The following is a 23,030-nucleotide window of genomic DNA, read 5'->3' as shown; positions in this document are numbered from 1 at the left end:
GGCGAGGTTCCTCTTGAAAATCTGAAAGAGTATGGGACAAGACAAGCGCCAAAAGGCACACTTCGTGTAATACGTTCAGATAATAAGCATATAGTATAACAATGGGGAAAGTCCGTGCTCACCTGGTTCAACCTCAAGGTATGGAGGTATTGAAATGGCACTTGTGTTAGTGTACTCTCATCCCTTACAGTCCTCCTGTATGTCCACGGGTCTTCAAGTGTCCCTGGATGTCTGCAGCGTTCCAAGTAATACCTTTGTTGAAAGGAGACTAGGGTATGGGGGTAGGGTTTGTGTGTACTTATTAAGATATACACTACTAACACATCGTAATGGATAAAACCAGGTATTTATTCATATATACATAAAACATAATTTATGTAAGAACTTACCTGATAAATTCATTTCTTTCATATTAGCAACAGTCCATGAGCTAGTGACGTATGAGATATACATTCCTACCAGGAGGGGCAAAGTTTCCCAAACCTTAAAATGCCTATAAATACACCCCTCACCACACCCACAATTCAGTTTAACGAATAGCCAAGAAGTGGGGTGATAAGAAAGGAGTGAAAGCATCAAAAATAAGGAATTGGAATAATTGTGCTTTATACAAAAAAATCATAACCACCAGAAAAAGAGTGGGCCTCATGGACTCTTGCTAATATGAAAGAAATGAATTTATCAGGTAAGTTCTTACATAGATTATGTTTTCTTTCATGTAATTAGCAAGAGTCCATGAGCTAGTGACGTATGGGATAGCAAATACCCAAGATGTGGAACTTCCACACAAGAGTCACTAGAGAGGGAGGGATAAGGCGACTTCCTGTGGGTGGAGCGTGCAACAAGAGTACGCGCTAGAGCTCGGTGAGAGAGAGCTGAATATCAACAGATCCCGCTACAACTCTATTGACGGGAGTGAGAGACCTGCTTGGGGAGATTACACCACAGCGATGGAAGTCCCTTATACCAATATTTAGCCGATTGGTATCAGCCTCGATCACATACACAACACCGACAGCTACACGGGAAAGCGGCAGCAGTCGGATGACAAAGGTCCCCCATTAGACGCTATCTACACATTAACGGACCGTACCAATACCGAAACACACCCCTGAGAGAGGGTGGTGTGGCAACAGCTGTACAGATCAGTCGCCAGCCTGGGAACAGACGGGAGGTGTCTCGCCTGTACCCGGGCAAACGGCAGACCAGAGGGGAAGAACTCTGACAAGGCTACAGGCCGGCAGGCGAGTAGCAGACCACCCAAGTATAGCCTCTGTAGGCGGTGGTGTTTGAAGCTTTCGTCTGTGTGCCTGCATATGAACGGAGAAGTGGTATTGGTAGCAATGGAACTGTGTTGAAATAGGGGTTGAAGAGTGACGGGTTTTTTCCGCTCTGAGCTGTCAGGAAATTATTTTTTTGTGACGGGACTACTGGAGAGGTATTTTGCTCCAGGACTTAAGACATAAAACCCGGAGGTGGCAAAAGACAGACAGTTGGGAAACTGAGCATATAAGTCACAGAGCTCACAGGGAAACGCCAAGGCCAGCGGCCAGAGTAGATTAGCGGGAATATCTTAGAGCTGACTGTGGAGAATTTGTCGATATATGCATTAAGGTAGAGAAACCCCCACAGACTTATAAAGGTTAAGTTTGGAGAAAAGCAGTTGGGGCTTCTTTATTGTGCTGTTCTTTTCTACACACAGTTGTACTGCGATATCCTGACGGTAATGTTGGGATAGGAGGAGGGAAGAGTTAATCCTGCAACCACTCTGCTAACAGGAAGCCTGCTTTTCTTTATGCTGTGCCCTGAAAAGTAAGAGGCACTGATTTTGAGGAGTGGAGTAAAGTTAGCAATATTGGAAAGCTGTGTAATGGGAGAACTGTGCTCAGGATAATATTGGAAAAATTTCCCACACAGAAAACACAAGAGCTGGAGACAAAAAGAGAACTAGCAGTAAAAACTCCCAATTATACAAATTGACTGAGAGGGCAGCAAAAGGTTAAAGCTAACACTGTGATAACTGTTATCTGATGCATTTAATGTCCTGTTTTTTGCTTTTTTTGTCTTCTCTTCAATTATAAATTAACCCTAGGTTTAAGTTTGCGGGCAAGGTCAGGTTCTGACTATATCATCTGAAGACATCTCCTAGAGGGTTATAACATTTGTCCAGGTTGACAGAGTGCTGTTGCTCAGATATTATTTTTCTTGTTTTCTTTTTTTTCGCCAGTAGAAATATTTCACATCACTGTAAAGGTTAAGAAACTCCAGTTTTAAGGAAAAAGGATACAGGGGAAACTGATAAGTTATTGGGACAGATCTGACAGGGAATAGGGCACTCAGGATTATATTAACAGTTTTACAGGTTGAGTTAACCAGTTGTAGATAGAAAGTGCTGGATAACTGGGACAGATTACCGGCTCTAACATTTGGTAAAAGGCCACAGGGGAGTGTGAATATTTTGTGCTGAGTAGAAGGGAGAGAGGGGATGTAGCAAGACAGTCACGGTTATGTTAATTGGTACTTCACTTGTCACATAACAGAATATACAGGCATTAGAAGCCGCACTTTGACTCCGTAGGGGGAGTTCCTCTATTCTTTTTCAAAGAACAACTACACTTGTAAACGCACTACACTTGCAACTACACTTGCAATAGCACATTTGGCACGGTTAGTTAAAGGGTGCACTCGACCCACTCTGGTTTAGTTGAGTGGCCTGTTTCACTTTCTTTTCCTTTTTTTTTTTTTTTCTTCCTCATCAATACAATCACAACCAAATCAAATCTTTATTTATATTACCACATCACCACACACTTCATGGAGAGATATATCCCTAATCTGAAAGTTAGGTCCCCCGCAATGCCCCCCAAGAGAGACAAAAAGTCCAAATCCGCACAAGAGATAGGTACAGAGGATAATATGGATCCTCAGTTATCCGGTACGGAGAAACAGTTGACACTTAATCAACTTGCAGAAATGCCTTTACCCCAATTTGACTCAGTCAAAAAGGAGATTGCCACCCTTTCTACTGAGATTAGATCTTTCTCAAACAGGATATTAGAAGTGGAAGAAAGAATCTCAGTAGTTGAAGATAGACAAAATACACAAGATACCACCTGGGCCAATTATGAGAGTAAAATTAAAATGATGCAATCCAAAATAGAAGACCTGGAAGACAGGTCTCGCAGGAATAATATTCGCATAATTGGTCTACCTGCGTCTAGTGAATATCTAGATCTTGTATTGTTTGCTTCAGTCACCTTACCACAATTGTTAGGGATGCAGCTGGTAGAAAAAAATACATGTAGAAAGAGCACACAGGACAGGAGGAATAAGGGAGTCTCAAGAAGGTAATCAGCGCCCTAGGATGGTAATAATTAAGTACTTGAATTTCCAACATAAGGTAGAGATCATGAGACATTATAGGAAAATTCAGGGGTTCAAGATAGGTACGAGGCCCGTCTTCCTGTTTCAGGACTTCTCAACTGAGACTTCCTCAAAGAGAAAGACAATGGCACCCTACTGCTCTAGCTTGATTAAGGCAGGGATCCAGGCTAACATGAGGTATCCAGCCAAAATTGTAATCTTTTCAGATGGGAGTGTGACCGTATTGAATACACCAACAGAAGCTAAACAATATTGTATAGAAAAGGGTATTGTGTCATGAAAGGATGCCTATGTGTATATATTAATATGGAATCTGTAGATGTGCAATATGTTGGTCAGTTATTTTGTGTACAGCAAGGGGATGGGGGGGGGTTGGGTTTTTTTTTTTTTTTTCCTCTCTTTTTCTCTCTCTTTTCCTCTTTTCTGTATCCCCCTCTATATTTTTTCTTATATGTGTGCCTTGAGGAGAAACAGTTTCTTTATGTGTATTACAGGTCTACCTACAAGCGGCCTTGAACACCCGATCCCGTATGATCTCGGAAGTGGAACAGGGCTGGGCCTGGTCAGTACTGGGTTGGGTGACCACCGGGGAACACCAGGTGCGGTAGACATGCTGGCAAGGGCAATGGCTAGAGTAGTCCTTACGTCTGGACAGGTAGGCAGAAAGTTACAGGTACCTGACAGTTGTTTTTAAAATAAAAAAATTTATTTTAATTAAAATGTTAAAGTGTGCATCTTGGAACGTAGGCGGTATCACCTCCACTAGCAAAAGGAAAAATGTGCTTAGAATGTTAAAGCGTCAAAAGCTTGATGTCATCTTTTTGCAAGAGTTGCACTTGAAAGAGGCGGAAATAAATAAGTTGCGAACGAATTGGATCGCTGAAATCATAGCAACCCCTTGTAATAGTAGGAAACGTGGAGTGGCCTTAATTTTTAATAAGAACCTAACATACGTGATAAAGAACCAAACGGGAGATATATAGTTGTACAAGTTGAAATTAATAAGAGGTTGTGGACTTTTTGTAACATATATGGCCCAAATGAAACCGAGCCAGAATTTTGGGACAAGATAAAAAACAAAGTGGCAAATTATCTAGGACAAAATATAGTGATGGCCGGTGACTTTAACGCGACGATGTGCCCTGAAATCGACAGGCTAAGATCAGGGGCTTTTAGGAAACATAATAGAGAGGCAAAGCTCTTACAAGATTTCGCAAAGGTACTTAAATTAAGAGATATATGGCGTGTGCAGCACCCGGATGAGCGCGCTTTTTCGTGCGAATCCAGATCATTTAACAATTTTTCACGTATATAGATATGTTTCTGATAGATGAAAGGTTATTGACCTTGGGAATAGAGACACATATTGAGGAGATAATTATTTCGGACCACGCAATAAGCTTGAAGTTCGAAGATCTGACGATTTTAGGCAGAAGTAGTAATTCGTTTTGCTTTCCTAAATATATGTTTCTAGATGAACAATTCCGAAATTTTTTATCAGAAAGATGGAGGGTGTATCTTAGTCAAAATAGTCTGGAGGCGAGTAGCCCAGAAATATTGTGGGAAGCAGGGAAAGCAGTGATGCGAGGTGAGGTTAAAAATTATATGGTTACAAGGAAGAGGAGGTTAACAGATAGGGAGATCCAATTAGCAAACCAACTCAAAAATTCATATAGGAGGTATGTGTCTACCCCAAATAGCTCCTCCTGGAATGGCTATAAAGCAGCCAAATTAGAGCGTGAGACATTTGAGAGAAAAATGGGCAAGGGAGGACATTCGAACAAGGGCATTCTGCCAAGGATTTCAGGGGATAGCCACCAAACATTTGGCCAAGCTAATTAATTATAGGAAAAAAAGTAACCTAATCCCACTTATCAAGGAAGGGTCTAAAGCGCTTACCCATCCGACAGATTCGAGAGGCCTTTTTCAGATATTATCAGGAACTGTACTCGAGGAAGGATAGCGATAAGACAAGAATGTCGAATTTTTGGCAAAAGATCCACGTTCCAACAATAGATAAAAAAAGAATTAAACCAGATGAATTCCCCAATAACGGAGGATGAAATTAAAAATATGATTGACAGAATTAAAACTAATAAAGCCGCGGGGCCTGACGGACTCCCGGCAGAGTTCTACAAAATTATTAAGAACGATATCTCGGGTACATTAGCAGATCTTTGTAACAGCTACTTTGTACAGGGGAATCTAAAATCACCTTAACTTCACGGATTCAACCGTGACTTTAATTCACAAGAAAGGGAAAGCAACGGAGGAACTGGGGTCTTACCGACCAATTTCACTCCTGAATCAAGACTACAAAATCTTAACGGCTATTATTGCAGATAGACTAAAAGAAAGGGATCGGCAAATTGATACATAGTGATCAATCCGGATTTATTCCAGGGAGAAACCCGGTACGGAATATGCGTAGGGAGTTAGTTATTCTGGATCATTATTTTAACATGGTACAGACGTCTAATAAAAATCCACAATCAGACCTAGCTATGCTCACGATCGACGCAGAGAAAGCGTTTGATTCCATAATTTGGGATCACCTATTTATATCTCCAGAAATTTGGTTGTGAAGGAAACCTATTTCAGATGATCAAAAGGATTTACACTAACCCACGCTCCCAATTGCTGGTTAACGGTGAATTATCTCGGTTTATAACTCTGCAAAGGGGCACGAGACAGGGCTGCCCACTGTCGCCCTTACTCTTTGATTTAGCACTTGAGCCATTGGCGGTTCAACTCAGGCAAGAATTAAAGGGAATAGTATGCGGGGAACATAGTATCGTAACTTCTTTGTATGCCGATGACATTATGTTATTCTTACAAAACACCAAAGAAAGTATTCCTAAATGTTTGGCAATTAATAACTTTACTTCCTTTTCCGGATATAAAATAAATAAGGATAAGTCAGAGTTGTTGTGGATCCACCAGACAAGAATGAGCTTGGCACAACATGGTCTCAAAGTTGTTAAATCGCTAAATTATCTAGGGATTAAAATAAGTAATAACCCCAAAGAATGGTACAATCTCAATTACTCTGAGTTTTTTGATAGTCTAGAGGGAAGATTAGGAAAGTGGAACATACAATATTTATCGCTTTCCGCAAAAATTGTTTTGATAAAAACGATCATTTTCCCTCGGTTATTCCTAATGCAAAATATACCATTATTGATAAATAAACGAGATGTTGCCAGGTATAATAGAGCATGTGCTCAGTTTATTTGGAACAAGAAGAAAAGCCGTATAGCCATTGAGAAACTTGCCCAAAGCAAAAGATTTGCAGGGTTGGCCCTGCCGGACATCGTCAGATATAATACTGTAGCCCTCATGAAATTTGGTATAGACTGGGTAACGGAAGCGAACAATGTGACCTATTTTGAATTGGAATCCATGCTGGTAAAACCCTTTGATCTTAAGGCAATATTACATCATCCATTTAGGAGACTTCCCAGCAATATTAGCACGCTTTTAACCTTTGCCAATGTGGTTCAGGCATGGCAGAAATTCTGTGGATTAGTAGGTCAAGATTTTCATATATCCAAATATTTGCCGCTTAGTGGTACCCCCGATTTTATACCGGGGATTAATGATAATTCGGTCTTCAAAATCTGGGCACAGAGAGGGTTACGCTATTTCTCTGTTAGTTCAGGGTGAAGGGCAAGTGATACACACATTTAGAACATTGGCTGAACAGTTTCGGTTACCTACAAATACATTCTTTGCTTACTTACAAGCCCGGAGCTATCTTTCGAAAGCTCTGCAAACACACAGAATTGTGTGGGATCCAGGAATTGATTCAGGAGTGAAATTATATGCGGGCGGGAAAAGATCAATATATTGGTATAAACTCCTATTAAAGATATCAGGGAAAGAACATATTAACAAAAAGAGAATGTTTCTTATTAAGTATATCAACTCGGTGCAATCCGAAGATATTGAACGCAGTATCAAACTAGCAGATACTGCTACTAGAGTGATAAGTTGGAAAGAATAGCAGGTTAAACTTCTAAACAATTTTTATTTAACCCCAAAGAGGATGAGCAAATGGGCAACGAATGAGGATAAGGGGAAATGCTTTAAATGTCAGAAAGTAGAAGCGGATCTGCTACATTGTATATGGGATTGCCCCAAAATTCAACAGTTCTGGAGCAGAATACAATTCTGGGTGAATAGGTTTTTGCAAGAGGAGTGTGTTTTTCAAGTAAGAGATATTTTTCTTTTAAAAGAATATGGGCGATATAAAGGCGAGGGACAATTAATCAACATGGTTGTCTTGGCAGCCCGGCATATGATATTTCTCAAATGGGGCGCTCATGAGGCCCCAACGGTAAGCGAGTTCACTAATATGATTAAGGTACAAATGATTTCAGAAAGGCAATACCTATCTGGGGGGTCAGAAAAGAGCGTGAGGCTCTTCTTTGATAAGTGGAAAAGGGTAATTTTATCTTGGCCCCAACAGGATCAGATTCAGTTTGTTTCTCCCCTGAAGAATATTAATTTTATGATGTTGGTTGCTGGTGAAGTTCTCCCGGTACATTGGCTTTAAGGCATTTAGTAGGGGCCGGTGACTATGATATCATCTAGGCAGGTTGTAGATCTATTTTGATTTTTTCAGTGGTGGTTCTCTCCCTTTTCCCCCTTTTTTTTTTTTTCTTCCCTTTCCCCCCTCATAGTTGGCCAAGCGAGCAGTTATAATGGAGGCAATTTTTTTAATTATTCAATTTTTTTTTCTTTTTTCTCTCTCTTTGTTGGAAAAGAGGAGTCATAGCTGATTGTTATTGGGTTCGGCATATGTACCGGTAGCTATGTTCTCCAGACTGTTCCGTTTATTTATTTGATTGTAAAATTTAAATTGCTGTATTGGTTGTTGTGATGTGTTAAGTTCTCAATAAAAAAAAAAAGATTTTTTTTTTTTTAATAGAGAGGGAGGGATAAAATAAAGACAAAGAGGTGAGAATGGTGTGGGATAAGCGCTCCAGCTAAGTAGAGCCAACCAGATTATTATGCAAATAAAATGAAATAACAAGAGGACCTAATGGTACTAAGAAAGAGAATTTTTATAGTGATTTAAGTGGATAACTGGTTAATGCATACAGAATATGTTAGCATATACTCAATTACATAAGATGCCGGCATCAGTAACAATAAAACATATTAATCATATTAAAAACAGACTAATACAGCCGATATAAAATTTCTAAAAGGTTCCCTGAGTGTATCTTAAAAATATATACGAATATGAATAAACTTGATAAAGGTAAATGACTCTTAGCACAGTGAAATTGGCTCGGCTAAATGTTACCAGTATTTTGTTTAAGCAATGAAATATTTGGTCACAGTATTCAGTGGAGGCGTCTGATCTGTTCAGCCGTTAGGAGTAACTGTGAGTGATGGATCGGGAGGTGTGACGTCACGTCACCTGACTATTGTATTCCTCCAATCCCTGTGATATGTTTAAACACAACAAGTTTGAAAATTGTATCCAATTCTTGATTATAACAAAGTATAATTGATTATGTGATGGTTAGTATCAATACTTGCGAGTGTCCAATGTCCAAAGAATCTGTCCAAATTTGAAAAAAAGCGGTTTGTTTTATCAGCAGCTCTGAATCCTATGAAGTGTTGATCCGTTTGGTTTTATGTCCGTTCTGGAATGTGAAACTTGTCCTTTTTCGAAGAAGCTCCTAAGCACTTGGTTTTTTTTCCTTTTTTAGTGTATATTAGGGCTATGATGGGAGCAAGGAAGAAACAAGGGGGCACACAGGAATTATTCATACATCGATCTCAGTGTTGATTCAAGGAGATAGAAATGAACCTGTTTTAGTGCCAGTAGAACAATTTAGCGGTTCAATAGCCTTAGTGGATAATTGGTTACACACAGGAATTATTCATATGTCCTCCCTCTATATTAATCATAGAGATAGGGATGAACCTGTGGAGTGTAACACTATCAGTAATAAAATTCTGAATTGACAGGAGTAAGCAAATCTAAGCGTTTCGGCAGTGTTAGCTGCCTTTATCAAGATGCTTACTACATGAAATTGCTGCCTTTTTATAAGGAGTGTTTGATTCAGGACAGGTGTGGTTAGAGGATAGTCTAAATTAACCCTTAAGTGCTTCTAAGGTGAATGTCTTGAAGTTAGTTTCATAGATAGATGAGGTACATCTTATTAAAAAAGAATTTTTTAAAGACAATATTCCATCTAATTTAACTCATTAAGTGTTTTTGAAATGATTGCCATTAGAATTAAATACATAAACAAAATATGGAATATTAAATTAATGTTTAAATTTATGAAGAATCCCATCATTTCAGGTTTAATGTCATGTAAACTATATATGAGAATGTAAAATTAAGTATAAAGATATAGTCGCCTATATCTCAACATTATACTATAACCAGTTTTTCTTTAATGCAGTTTTTGTTGAAAGTGATTTTTATATATGTGAATATACATTGCTCCAAAGGTTTTTTTCATTTTATTATAATAATCTTGCAAAATTGCAATATCAGGTTGTTCTTTGGTAAGCGCTGAATCAACTGTCTATACACTAAGGAGTAAGGGGAGGATGTGATACAAAGTAAAAGTTTTGTAAATATAGCTTCAAGACAGCTATTGTACAGTCTCGTTTATGTTTATTTCGATAGTGTATGAATTCGATTTTTAGTGAAATAGTATTTTATATGATAGATGTAATTTGGAATATGTATTCAACTATTTTGTTTGTCTAGTAATTGTTTATAAGATAGAATTAAGATCAAAGGAACTATTAAGTCCCAATGGATGTACTGTTTTATATTCAAATATGAGTTCTGCTTCTTTTTTTAGGAGTACCTTTTCTATATTTCCCCCTCTCTTGTTAGGTCTAATTTTTTTCATTCCCCAACATTGAAAACATTTAAGGTCTCCATGGTGTATTTCAGTGAAATGTTTGTAAAGTATGGTTTTTGTGGTTTTATGTTCTATGTTCCAAATATGTTCTCTCATCCTATCTTTGAATGTGCGACTGGTTTGACCTATATAGAATAAATTACACGAACATCTTATGCAGTAAATTATATTTGAGTCGTTGCATGTTATGGTATCCTTAATTGTAAATGTAACCTGTTGGTTGATAAATGTTATCTTTTTGGTTTTATTACTGTATCTACAGGATTTACACTTGTGACATGGATAGAATCCAAAAATTTGTTCTTTCTTTAAGTTCATATCTTTTGAATAATCATTTTTTGTTTTGAATTCACTTGGTGACAGATAGCTTTTGAGATTTTTAGCTTTTTTGAAAATGAGATCTGGGTGATTTTTAACTGTATTTCCTAATATAGGATCCTTTTTAATATAGTGCCAGTGTTTTTGAAGGATGGTTTTTATTTCTTTGTGGTTTGAGTTATATTCAGTTATAAATGGAATAAAATTATTGACATTAGAAGGCATTGAATTATTTGTATATAAATTTTTTCTTTTGTTTGGTTGCTTTTGTAATAAGGTGGATCTATCAGTTTTTCTTACAGAAGTTATGGTTTCTTGAATTTTTTTCTGATTGTAACCTTTATCTGCAAATCTATTTAGTAGAATGTTACATTATGAGTCATAAGATTCTATGTCTGAGCAGTTTTTTCTAACTCTTAGCATCTGACTTTTTGGGATGTTATCCTTCCACCTATTCAGATGGCAGCTTTGATAATGTATAAAATTATTTGAGTCTATAGTTTTGAAGTAGGTTTTGGTTTTAATTAAATTCTCTACTATCTCTACCTCAATGTCTAGGAAATGTATTGAACTAGTGCTGTGTTCATAAGTGAAAGTGAGGCCTACATCATTAGTATTCATGTCTTCAAGGAATAGTTCTAGAATTTCGTAGTCACCCCTCCAGACTAGGAAGATATCGTCAATAAATCTTTTATAGAGCACAAGGTTCGCTCCCCACACATTGGATAGAAAAGTTTCTTCAAAGAATCCCATAAATAGATTCGCATAGCTGGGAGCGAACCTTGTGCCCATAGCGGTACCCCTAGTCTGGAGGTAAAATTTGTCATTAAACATGAAACTGTTGTTTTTTAAAATAAACTCAATGCAGAAATAAATTACACGAACATCTTATGCAGTAAATTATATTTGAGTCGTTGCATGTTATGGTATCCTTAATTGTAAATGTAAATGAATTTGTTTTGTTCGTGTAATAGATTGGGATCGTTATTTAAATAGTGTGCAATTGCTTTTAGCCCTAAATTGTGATTAATGTTCGTATATAACGAATTAATGTCACAGGTGACCATTATATAATTGTTTTGCCATTTAATTTCATTTAATATATTTAAAAAATGGGTGGAATCTTTTAAATGTGATGGTAACTGTGTAACATAATTTTGAAGGTAATGATAGACATATTGGGAAAGGTTGGAGGATATTGATTCTATTCCTGATATAATGGGGCGTTCAGGGGGTTTGGTGAGATGTTTATGAATTTTTGGCAGAAAAACATAATTTATGTAAGAACTTACCTGATAAATTCATTTCTTTCATATTAGCAAGAGTCCATGAGCTAGTGACGTATGGGATATACATTCCTACCAGGAGGGGCAAAGTTTCCCAAACCTCAAAATGCCTATAAATACACCCCTCACCACACCCACAATTCAGTTTAACGAATAGCCAAGAAGTGGGGTGATAAGAAAGGAGCGAAAGCATCAAAAGAAGGAATTGGAATAATTGTGCTTTATACAAAAATCATAACCACCACAAAAAAAGGGCGGGCCTCATGGACTCTTGCTAATATGAAAGAAATGAATTTATCAGGTAAGTTCTTACATAAATTATGTTTTCTTTCATGTAATTAGCAAGAGTCCATGAGCTAGTGACGTATGGGATAATGATTACCCAAGATGTGGATCTTTCCACGCAAGAGTCACTAGAGAGGGAGGGATAAAATAAAGACAGCCAATTCCTGCTGAAAATAATCCACACCCAAAATAAAGTTTAATGAAAAACATAAGCAGAAGATTCAAACTGAAACCGCTGCCTGAAGTACTTTTCTACCAAAAACTGCTTCAGAAGAAGAAAATACATCAAAATGGTAGAATTTAGTAAAAGTATGCAAAGAGGACCAAGTTGCTGCTTTGCAAATCTGATCAATCGAAGCTTCATTCCTAAATGCCCAGGAAGTAGAAACTGACCTAGTAGAATGAGCTGTAATCCTCTGAGGCGGAGTTTTACCCGACTCAACATAGGCAAGATGAATTAAAGATTTCAACCAAGATGCCAAAGAAATGGCAGAAGCTGTCTGGCCTTTTCTAGAACCGGAAAAGATAACAAATAAACTAGAAGTCTTTCGGAAAGACTTAGTAGCTTCAACATAATATTTCAAAGCTCTAACAACATCCAAAGAATGCAATGATTTCTCCTTAGAATTCTTAGGATTAGGACATAATGAAGGAACCACAATTTCTCTACTAATGTTGTTGGAATTCACAACTTTAGGTAAAAATTCAAAAGAAGTTCGCAACACCGCCTTATCCTGATGAAAAATCAGAAAAGGAGACTCACAAGAAAGAGCAGATAATTCAGAAACTCTTCTGGCAGAAGAGATTGCCAAAAGGAACAAAACTTTCCAAGAAAGTAATTTAATGTCCAATGAATGCATAGGTTCAAACGGAGGAGCTTGAAGAGCCCCCAGAACCAAATTCAAACTCCAAGGAGGAGAAATTGACTTAATGACAGGTTTTATACGAACCAAAGCTTGTACAAAACAATGAATATCAGGAAGAATAGCAATCTTTCTGTGAAAAAGAACAGAAAGAGCAGAGATTTGACCTTTCAAGGAACTTGCGGACAAACCCTTATCTAAACCATCCTGAAGAAACTGTAAAATTCTCGGTATTCTAAAAGAATGCCAAGAAAAATGATGAGAAAGACACCAAGAAATATAAGTCTTCCAGACTCTATAGTATATCTCTCTAGATACAGACTTACGCGCCTGTAACATAGTATTAATCACAGAGTCAGAGAAACCTCTTTGACCAAGAATCAAGCGTTCAATCTCCATACCTTTAAATTTAAGGATTTCAGATCCTGATGGACAAAAGGACCTTGCGACAGAAGGTCTGGTCTTAACGGAAGAGTCCACGGTTGGCAAGAGGCCATCCGGACAAGATCCGCATACCAAAACCTGTGAGGCCATGCCGGAGCTACCAGCAGAACAAACGAGCATTCCTTCAGAATCTTGGAGATTACTCTTGGAAGAAGAACTAGAGGCGGAAAGATATAGGCAGGATGATACTTCCAAGGAAGTGATAATGCATCCACTGCCTCCGCCTGAGGATCCCGGGATCTGGACAGATACCTGGGAAGTTTCTTGTTTAGATGAGACGCCATCAGATCTATTTCTGGAAGTTCCCACATTTGAACAATCTGAAGAAATACCTCTGGGTGAAGAGACCATTCGCCCGGATGCAACGTTTGGCGACTGAGATAATCCGCTTCCCAATTGTCTATACCTGGGATATGAACCGCAGAGATTAGACAGGAGCTGGATTCCGCCCAAACCAAAATTCGAGATACTTCTTTCATAGCCAGAGGACTGTAAGTCCCTCCTTGATGATTGATGTATGCCACAGTTGTGACATTGTCTGTCTGAAAACAAATGAACGATTCTCTCTTCAGAAGAGGCCAAAACTGAAGAGCTCTGAAAATTGCACGGAGTTCCAAAATATTGATCGGTAATCTCACCTCCTGAGATTCCCAAACTCCTTGTGCCGTCAGAGATCCCCACACAGCTCCCCAACCTGTGAGACTTGCATCTGTTGAAATTACAGTCCAGGTCGGAAGCACAAAAGAAGCCCCCTGAATTAAACGATGGTGATCTGTCCACCACGTTAGAGAGTGTCGTACAATCGGTTTTAAAGATATTAATTGTGATATCTTTGTGTAATCCTTGCACCATTGATTCAGCATACAGAGCTGAAGAGGCCGCATGTGAAAACGAGCAAAGGGGATCGCGTCCGATGCAGCAGTCATAAGACCTAGAATTTCCATGCATAAGGCTACCGAAGGGAATGATTGTGACTGAAGGTTTCGACAAGCTGAAATCAATTTTAGACGTCTCTTGTCTGTTAAAGACAGAGTCATGGACACTGAATCTATCTGGAAACCCAGAAAGGTTACCCTTGTCTGAGGAATCAATGAACTTTTTGGTAAATTGATCCTCCAACCATGATCTTGAAGAAACAACACAAGTCGATTCGTATGAGATTCTGCTAAATGTAAAGACTGAGCAAGTACCAAGATATCGTCCAAATAAGGAAATACCACAATACCCTGTTCTCTGATTAGACAGAAGGGCACCAAGAATCTTTGTAAAAATTCTTGGAGCTGTAGCTAGGCCAAACGGCAGAGCCACAAACTGGTAATGCTTGTCCAGAAAAGAGAATCTCAGGAACTGATAATGATCTGGATGAATCGGAATATGCAGATATGCATCCTGTAAATCTATTGTGGACATATAATGCCCTTGCTGAACAAAAGGCAAGATAGTCCTTACAGTTACCATTTTGAACGTTGGTATCCTTACATAACGATTCAATATTTTTAGATCCAGAACTGGTCTGAAGGAATTCTCCTTCTTTGGTACAATGAAGAGATTTGAATAAAACCCCATCCCCTGTTCCGGAACTGGAACTGGCATAATTACTCCAGCCAACTCTAGATCTGAAACACAATTCAGAAATGCTTGAGCTTTCACTGGATTTACTGGGACACGGGAAAGAAAAAATCTCTTCGCAGGAGGTCTCATCTTGAAACCAATTCTGTACCCTTCTGAAACAATGTTCTGAATCCAAAGATTGTGAACAGAATTGATCCAAATTTCTTTGAAAAAACGTAACCTGCCCCCTACCAGCTGAGCTGGAATGAGGGCCGCACCTTCATGTGGACTTAGAAGCAGGCTTTGCCTTTCTAGCAGGCTTGGATTTATTCCAGACTGGAGATGGTTTCCAAACTGAAACTGCTCCTGAGGATGAAGGATCAGGCTTTTGTTCTTTGTTGAAACGAAAGGAACGAAAACGATTATTAGCCCTGTTTTTACCCTTAGATTTTTTATCCTGTGGTAAAAAAGTTCCTTTCCCACCAGTAACAGTTGAGATAATAGAATCCAACTGAGAACCAAATAATTTGTTACCCTGGAAAGAAATGGAAAGTAGAGTTGATTTAGAAGCCATATCAGCATTCCAAGTCTTAAGCCATAAAGCTCTTCTAGCTAAAATAGCTAGAGACATAAACCTGACATCAACTCTGATAATATCAAAAATGGCATCACAGATAAAATTATTAGCATGCTGAAGAAGAATAATAATATCATGAGAATCATGATCTGTTACTTGTTGCGCTAAAGTTTCCAACCAAAAAGTTGAAGCTGCAGCAACATCAGCCAATGATATAGCAGGTCTAAGAAGATTACCTGAACACAGATAAGCTTTTCTTAGAAAAGATTCAATTTTCCTATCTAAAGGATCCTTAAACGAAGTACCATCTGACGTAGGAATAGTAGTACGTTTAGCAAGGGTAGAAATAGCCCCATCAACTCTAGGGATTTTGTCCCAAAATTCTAATCTGTCAGAAGGCACAGGATATAATTGCTTAAAACGTTTAGAAGGAGTAAATGAATTACCCAATTTATCCCATTCTTTGGAAATTACTTCAGAAATAGCATTAGGAACAGGAAAAACTTCTGGAATAACCACAGGAGATTTAAATACCTTATCTAAACGTTTAGAATTAGTATCAAGAGGACCAGAATCCTCTATTTCTAAAGCAATTAGTACTTCTTTAAGTAAAGAACGAATAAATTCCATTTTAAATAAATATGAAGATTTATCAGCATCAATCTCTGAAACAGAATCCTCTGAACCAGAAGAGACATCAGAATCAGAATGATGATGTTCATTTAAAAATTCATCTGTAGAAAGAGAAGTTTTAAAAGATTTTTTATGTTTACTAGAAGGAGGAATAACAGACATAGCCTTCTTGATGGATTCAGAAACAAAATCTCTTATGTTATCAGGAACATTCTGCACCTTAGATGTTGAAGGAACTGCAACAGGCAATGGTACATTACTAAAGGAAATATTATCTGCATTAACAAGTTTGTCATGACAATGAATACAAACAACAGCCGAAGGAATAGCTACCAAAAGTTTACAGCAGATACACTTAGCTTTGGTAGTTCCAGCACTAGACAGCGATTTTCCTGAAGTATCTTCTGACTCAGATGCAACGTGAGACATCTTGCAATATGTAAGAGAAAAAACAACATATAAAGCAAAATTAATCAAATTCCTTAAATGACAGTTTCAGGAATGGGAAAAAATGCCAAAGAACAAGCTTCTAGCAACCAGAAGCAATGAAAAATGAGACTTAAATAATGTGGAGACAAAAGCGACGCCCATATTTTTTTAGCGCCAAATAAGACGCCCACATTATTTGGCGCCTAAATGCTTTTGGCGGCAAAAATGACGCCACATCCGGAACGCCGACATTTTTGGCGCAAAAGAACGTCAAAAAATGACGCAACTTCCGGCGACACGTATGACGCCGGAAACGGAAAAGATTTTTTGCGCCAAAAAAGTCCGCGCCAAGAATGACGCAATAAAATGAAGCATTTTCAGCCCCCGCGAGCCTAACAGCCCACAGGGAAAAAAAGAGTCAAATTTTTAAGGTAAGAAAAAATGATTGATTCAAATGCATTATCCCAAATATGAAACTGACGGTCTGAAAATAAGGAATGTTGAACATTCTGAGTCAAGGCAAATAAATGTTTGAATACATATATTTAGAACTTTATAAATAAAGTGCCCAACCATAGCTTTAGAGTGTCATAGAAAATAAGATTTACTTACCCCAGGACACTCATCTACATGTTTGTAGAAAGCCAAACCAGTACTGAAACGAGAATCAGCAGAGGTAATGGTATATAAATAAGAGTATATCGTCGATCTGAAAAGGGAGGTAAGAGATGAATCTCTACGACCGATAACAGAGAACCTATGAAATAGACCCCGTAGAAGGAGATCACTGCATTCAAATAGGCAATACTCTCCTCACATCCCTCTGACATTCACTGCACGCTGAGAGGAAAACCGGGCTCCAACTTGCTGCGGAGCGCATATCAACGTAGAATCTAGCACAAACTTACTTCACCACCTCCATAGGAGGCAAAGTTTGTAAAACTGAATTGTGGGTGTGGTGAGGGGTGTATTTATAGGCATTTTGAGGTTTGGGAAACTTTGCCCCTCCTGGTAGGAATGTATATCCCATACGTCACTAGCTCATGGACTCTTGCTAATTACATGAAAGAAATAAAATGTTGGATTTTTTGGAAAATTAACTTTAAGGAAATTGTATTCTGAATCTGTAATTACTCCTGATATTTTTGCCTTATCTAATAGCAGATTGAGTTTCTTTTTCTGAGTTTCTATTGGATTGTTTTTAAGACTAGTGTACGTCGTGTTGTCATGTAGAAGCCTATATGATTCTTCCAGGTAGTATTGTACATCCATAATTACAATACCCCCGCCTTTATCGGCGGGTTTTATTATAATCTCTTTATTATTTTGTAATGATTTTAATGTTTTACGTTCATTTGGTTTGAGATTATCTTTTATTTTGTTGTTGATTTCTAATTTCTCTAGATCTTCTTTAACGTTTATTTCAAAATTTTTTATAAAGTCTCCCTTTTCTTGCATAGGGTAGAAGGTGGATTTCTCTTTTAGGTTGGAATGTATATATTTACTAGGTGTGTTTTGTGTTCTAGTGAGTGGAGTAGTTAGAAAGTATTTTTTCAAAGTTAGTTTACGAACAAACTGGTTTACGTTTATTAGTGTTTCGAATTTGTTCATTTTGCACATTGGTGCAAAGGTTAAACCTTTTTTTAAGACTCTTTCTTCATCTATATTTAGTTTATACTTACTCAAGTTGAATATACCAGTGTTCTGATCAGTTTTTGAGGTGATTATCTTAGTCTTTTTTGTGGGTTTTCTCCCTCTTCTCCCTCTCTTTCTCTTTTTCCTTTTGGTGTTCCCCAAATGGAATTTTGTGTTTTTGAAGTATTTTTTTGATGTCCTGTGTGTTGTGAAGTTTGTCCTAAAAAATGACTATTGGTTTTTTGAAAAGGAACATTCTCAAAATTATCATGGGTGTCTGACAAAGGTTCAAAACTATTAGATAAAGGAATTCTCCAATTGTGAGTATTTGTTCTTTCTCTATAATTATTGGAAGATGAGTTTCCTGAATCACGATATCTGTTGTGATAGGATCTATAGTGCATATTTTGATATGATCTATTGTGACGAGATCTATCCTGGTATTGATTATTTTTATCATAATATTGCTGATTTGATCTATAATCATAATCATTTCTCTCATTATAATGATTTCTATTTGGTGTATAGAAGTTATTATTCGTGCCTCTATTACCAGATATAAATTGATTCCTTTGAAGGTGAGGTTTGTTTTGAAAGTTATGAAAGTTATGATTTTCAATTCCGCTGAAAAAATAATCCACTACCCAAATCAAAAAGTTTCAATTTTTATAAGTTTCAATTTTTATAACAAAAAAACTGAAATCATAAGCAGAAGAATCAAACTGAAACAGCTGCCTAAAGTACCATTCTACCAAAACTGCTTCTAAAGAAGAGAAAACATCAAAATGGTAGAACATAGTAAAAGTATGCAAAGAAGACCAAGTCATTGCTTTGCAAATCTGATCAACAGAAGCTTCATTCTTAAAAAGCCCAGGAAGTAGAAACTTACCTAGTAGAATGAGCCTTAATCCTCTGAGGCGGGAATCCACCCGACTCCAAATAAGCATGATGAATCAAAAGTTTAAGCAAGATGCCAAATAAATGGCAGAAGCCTTTTGACCTTCCTAAAACCAGAAAAGAGACTAGAAGTCTATCTGAAATCTGAATAGCTTCAACATAGAATTTCAAAAACTCTTACCATATCCAAAGAAAGTAAGAATCTCACCAAAGAAGTCTTAGGAAAACAATAATTCCTCCCTAATGTTTGTTAGAATTTACAACTTTAGGTAAGAATTGAAATGAGGACAGCAAAAACCACCTTATCCTGATGAAAAAAGAGATTCACAAGAAAGAACAGATAATTCAAAAACTGTTCTAGCTGAAGAGATGTCCAAAAAGAACAATACTTTCCATGAAAGTAATTAATGTCCAGAGCAAGCATATGCTCAAATAGAAGAGCCTGAAAAACCCTCAGAACCAAATTAAGACTCCAAGGAGGAGAAATTGGCTTAATGACAGGTTTGATACGAATCAAAACCTGAACAAAATGATGAATATCAGGAAGTAACACTGCCTTATCCTGATGAAAAATCAGAAAAGGATATTCACAAAAAAGAGCAGATAACTCAAAAACTCTTCTAGCAGAAGAAATAACCAAAAGGAACAATACTTTTCCAAGAAAGTAATTTAATGTTCAGAGAATGCATAGTTTCAAACGGAGGAGCCTGTAAAGCCCTCAGCACCAAATTGAGACTCCAAAGAGGAGAGATTGAATTAATGACAGGCTTGATACGGACCAAAGCCTGTACAAAACAATGAATATCAGGATGATTAGCAATCTTTCTGTGAAAAAAGAACAGAAAGAGTAGAGATTTGTCCTAACAAAGAACTGAAGACAAAACCTTATCCAAACCAACCTGAAAAAATAATAATATTCTATGAATTTTAAAAGAATGCCAAGAAAAGTAGGTCTTCCAGACTCAATAAATCTTTCTAGAGACAGATTTACGAGCCTGAAACATAGTATTAATCAATGAGTCAGAGAAACCTCTATGACTAAAAATCAAGCGTTCAATCTCCATCCCTTCAAATTTAATGATTTGAGATCCTGATGGAAAAATTGGGCCTTGAGAAAGAAGGTCTGGTTTAAACGGAAGTGTCCAAGGTTGGCAACTGGCCATCCGAATGAGATCCGCATACCAAAACCTGAGAGGCCATGCTGGAGCCACCAGCATAACAAACAAATACTCCATAAGAATTTTGGAAATCACTTTGGAAGAAGAACTAGAGGCGGAAAGAAATAGGCAAAAAGATAATTCCAAAGAAATGTCAATGCATACACTACTTCCGCCTGAGGATCCCCGGACCTGAATAGGCCCCTGGGAAGTTCTTTATTCAGATGAGATGCCAACAGATTTCTAGAAATGCTCACATCTGAAAAATTAAAAAACATATCTGGGTATGAAAGACCATTCTCCCGGATGTAAAGCTTGATTAACAGAGATAATCCGCTTCCCAAATATCTATACCTGGGAAAAAACCCACAGCATTTAGATAGGAGCTGGATTTAGCCCAAGCTAATATCCGAGACACTTCTGTCACAGCCAAAGGACTGATAGTCCTACCCTGATGATTGACATACACCATAGTTGTGATATTGTCTGAAAAATAATAAACGTCTCTTCTTCAAAAAGAAACTAACTGAAAAACTCTGAGAAATCACGGAGTTCTAAAATATCAAATGGTAATCTCGTCTCCTGAGATTTCCAAACCCCTTGCGCTGACAGAGATCCTCAGACAGCCTCCCAACCAAAAAAAGACTCACATCTGTAGAGATCATGGTCCAGGTTGAAAGAAACGAAGAGACCTGTAGAACTAAATGATGGTGATCTTAACCACCAAATCAAGAGAGATAAATATTAGGATTCGAAGCTTTAAAATGCGAAATCCTAGAATCCCTGCACCATAATTCAGCATAAAAGACTGGAAAGGTTCTTTCTATTGAAAATGAGCAAAGGGAATGGAATCCAATGCTGTGGCCATAAGACCTAAAACTTCTATGCATATATAGCAACTGAAGGAAATGAGAGACGGAACCCAATAAAATTGTCCCTTGTCGGATAGAGACAAAGACAGTGACACAAACTATCTGGAAACCTAAAAAAGGTGACCCTTGTGTGAGGAATCAAGAGCTTTTGAAAAAAAGATCCTCTAACTATGTCCTGGAAGAACAAAGTGAATCATATGAGATTCCGCATCCTCAGAAAATAATCTGAATGAAAACAGAAAAATGAAAATATGCATTTATTGTATCTAATGAAAACAAATAATGCTATCACTGACCAAAAAAAGGCAGAATAGTTTGACTAAAACTCCAAAACCCAGTTCCTAAAAATGGAACTGGAAGAAATACCCCAGAAGATTCCAGGTCTGAGCAGCGCTTGAACCCCACGGGTGATCAGCCATGCTTCAACAGTACCCAAAATATATAGGACCGAAACACACTTAAAGAAAGTGTTAGCCTTACTGGAATCAAATCAAAGAAAATTTGGACCGAATAGAACCAAATAAATTTCAAAAAAGTCTTAACCTGCCCCTTGCCAGCCAAGCTGGAATACGGCACGTACATCGCAATTTTAGGGAGCCGATTTCGAACTGAAAAATTTCCAATTAAAAACATGTTACTTGGGAAAGAATTCAGGAATTCGTTCCTTAATAAGAACAACCAAACTAGTATAAGCTTAAAGTTTTAGTCTTAGAACTCAATCTTGAAGCCCAGAGTAACAGTTAAGAATTGAATCCAATTATAAAACAAATAATTGGATATCTTAGAACAAAAGAAATATGGATTTTTAGAAATCACAAAATTCTTCTAGCTAAAACAGCTAAAGACAGATTAAACCTCATTTGCGAAAATATTCAATAAAATGAAGACACAAATGAAATTAGCATGATGGTCCAGTTAAAGGACCAGTCAATACACTGGACTTGCATAATCAATAAATGCAAAACAAGACAAATGCAACAGCACCTAGTCTAGTAAATTTTGTCCCTTTAACAATGCTAAAATAAATCATAATCTGATACTTGATCTTAAAGTAAACAGAAAAAATGAAGCAATTGCAACATCATCCAAATAAATCACAGGTCCAAGAAAAGTACCTGAAACTAAATAATTTTCCATAAATAAGATACAACCATCTAAAAGGAAAATAAATACTATATTGCTATAGAAACAATAGCATAATTAGTAGGAGTAGAGATAGCCCCAATAAATTGGAGAACCCTCCAAATTGAATTTAACTGCCGGCAAAGAATATAGTTTAAAACCTTTGAAGAAGGAATAAAAGAAAATTCTCAGCCTATTCCATTCTCTAGTATGAGGAACTGGAAAAAAAAAAAAAAAACTCTGAAAACACAGAAGAATAAATAAGCAGAAAAAAAAAAAGCAGTAGTGTTAGCTAGTCTTGAAAAAGAACTAGTTACCTTAATATCCAAAATAATCAACACCTTTTCAACAAAGAACAAATGTACTTTAATAAAAAAATAAAATAGTAGATTTGTTAGTGTCAATATCTGATGAAGAAAATTCTGAATGAGAAAAAAAAACATCAGAGAAGGATAAATCAGTATGTTGTTGGTCATTTGAAACTTCAATAATTAAAAAAGAAGTTTGAAAAAGACCTAAAAATTTTATTAGAAGGCACGATGTCAGACAAAGCCTTTAAAATAGAATCAGAAAAATATTCTTATAAATCTTCTAAGTATTTCTTGTACATAAGATGTAAAAAGAATAGCAATATATAAAGCATAAATACTAATGGATTCTGCATGTAAAAGT

At 37.2% G+C, this 23,030-nt stretch overlaps 1 protein-coding gene and 1 pseudogene across 1 annotated transcript in view; one reads left to right on the top strand and one right to left on the bottom strand.

Annotated features, from left to right (window-relative positions):
* Positions 1-23,030, bottom strand: part of LOC128642662 (POU domain, class 5, transcription factor 1.1-like) — a 137,574-nt gene that overhangs the window by 73,320 nt on the left and 41,224 nt on the right. The window lies entirely within an intron of this gene.
* Positions 3,879-3,995, top strand: LOC128643265 (uncharacterized; annotated as a pseudogene).

The sequence above is a fragment of the Bombina bombina genome, chromosome 12, assembly GCF_027579735.1.
Source record: "Bombina bombina isolate aBomBom1 chromosome 12, aBomBom1.pri, whole genome shotgun sequence".
Lineage (NCBI taxonomy): Eukaryota > Metazoa > Chordata > Amphibia > Anura > Bombinatoridae > Bombina > Bombina bombina.
The sequence above is the reverse complement of the archived record's forward strand: the minus strand, read 5'-3'. Positions and strand labels throughout refer to the sequence as shown.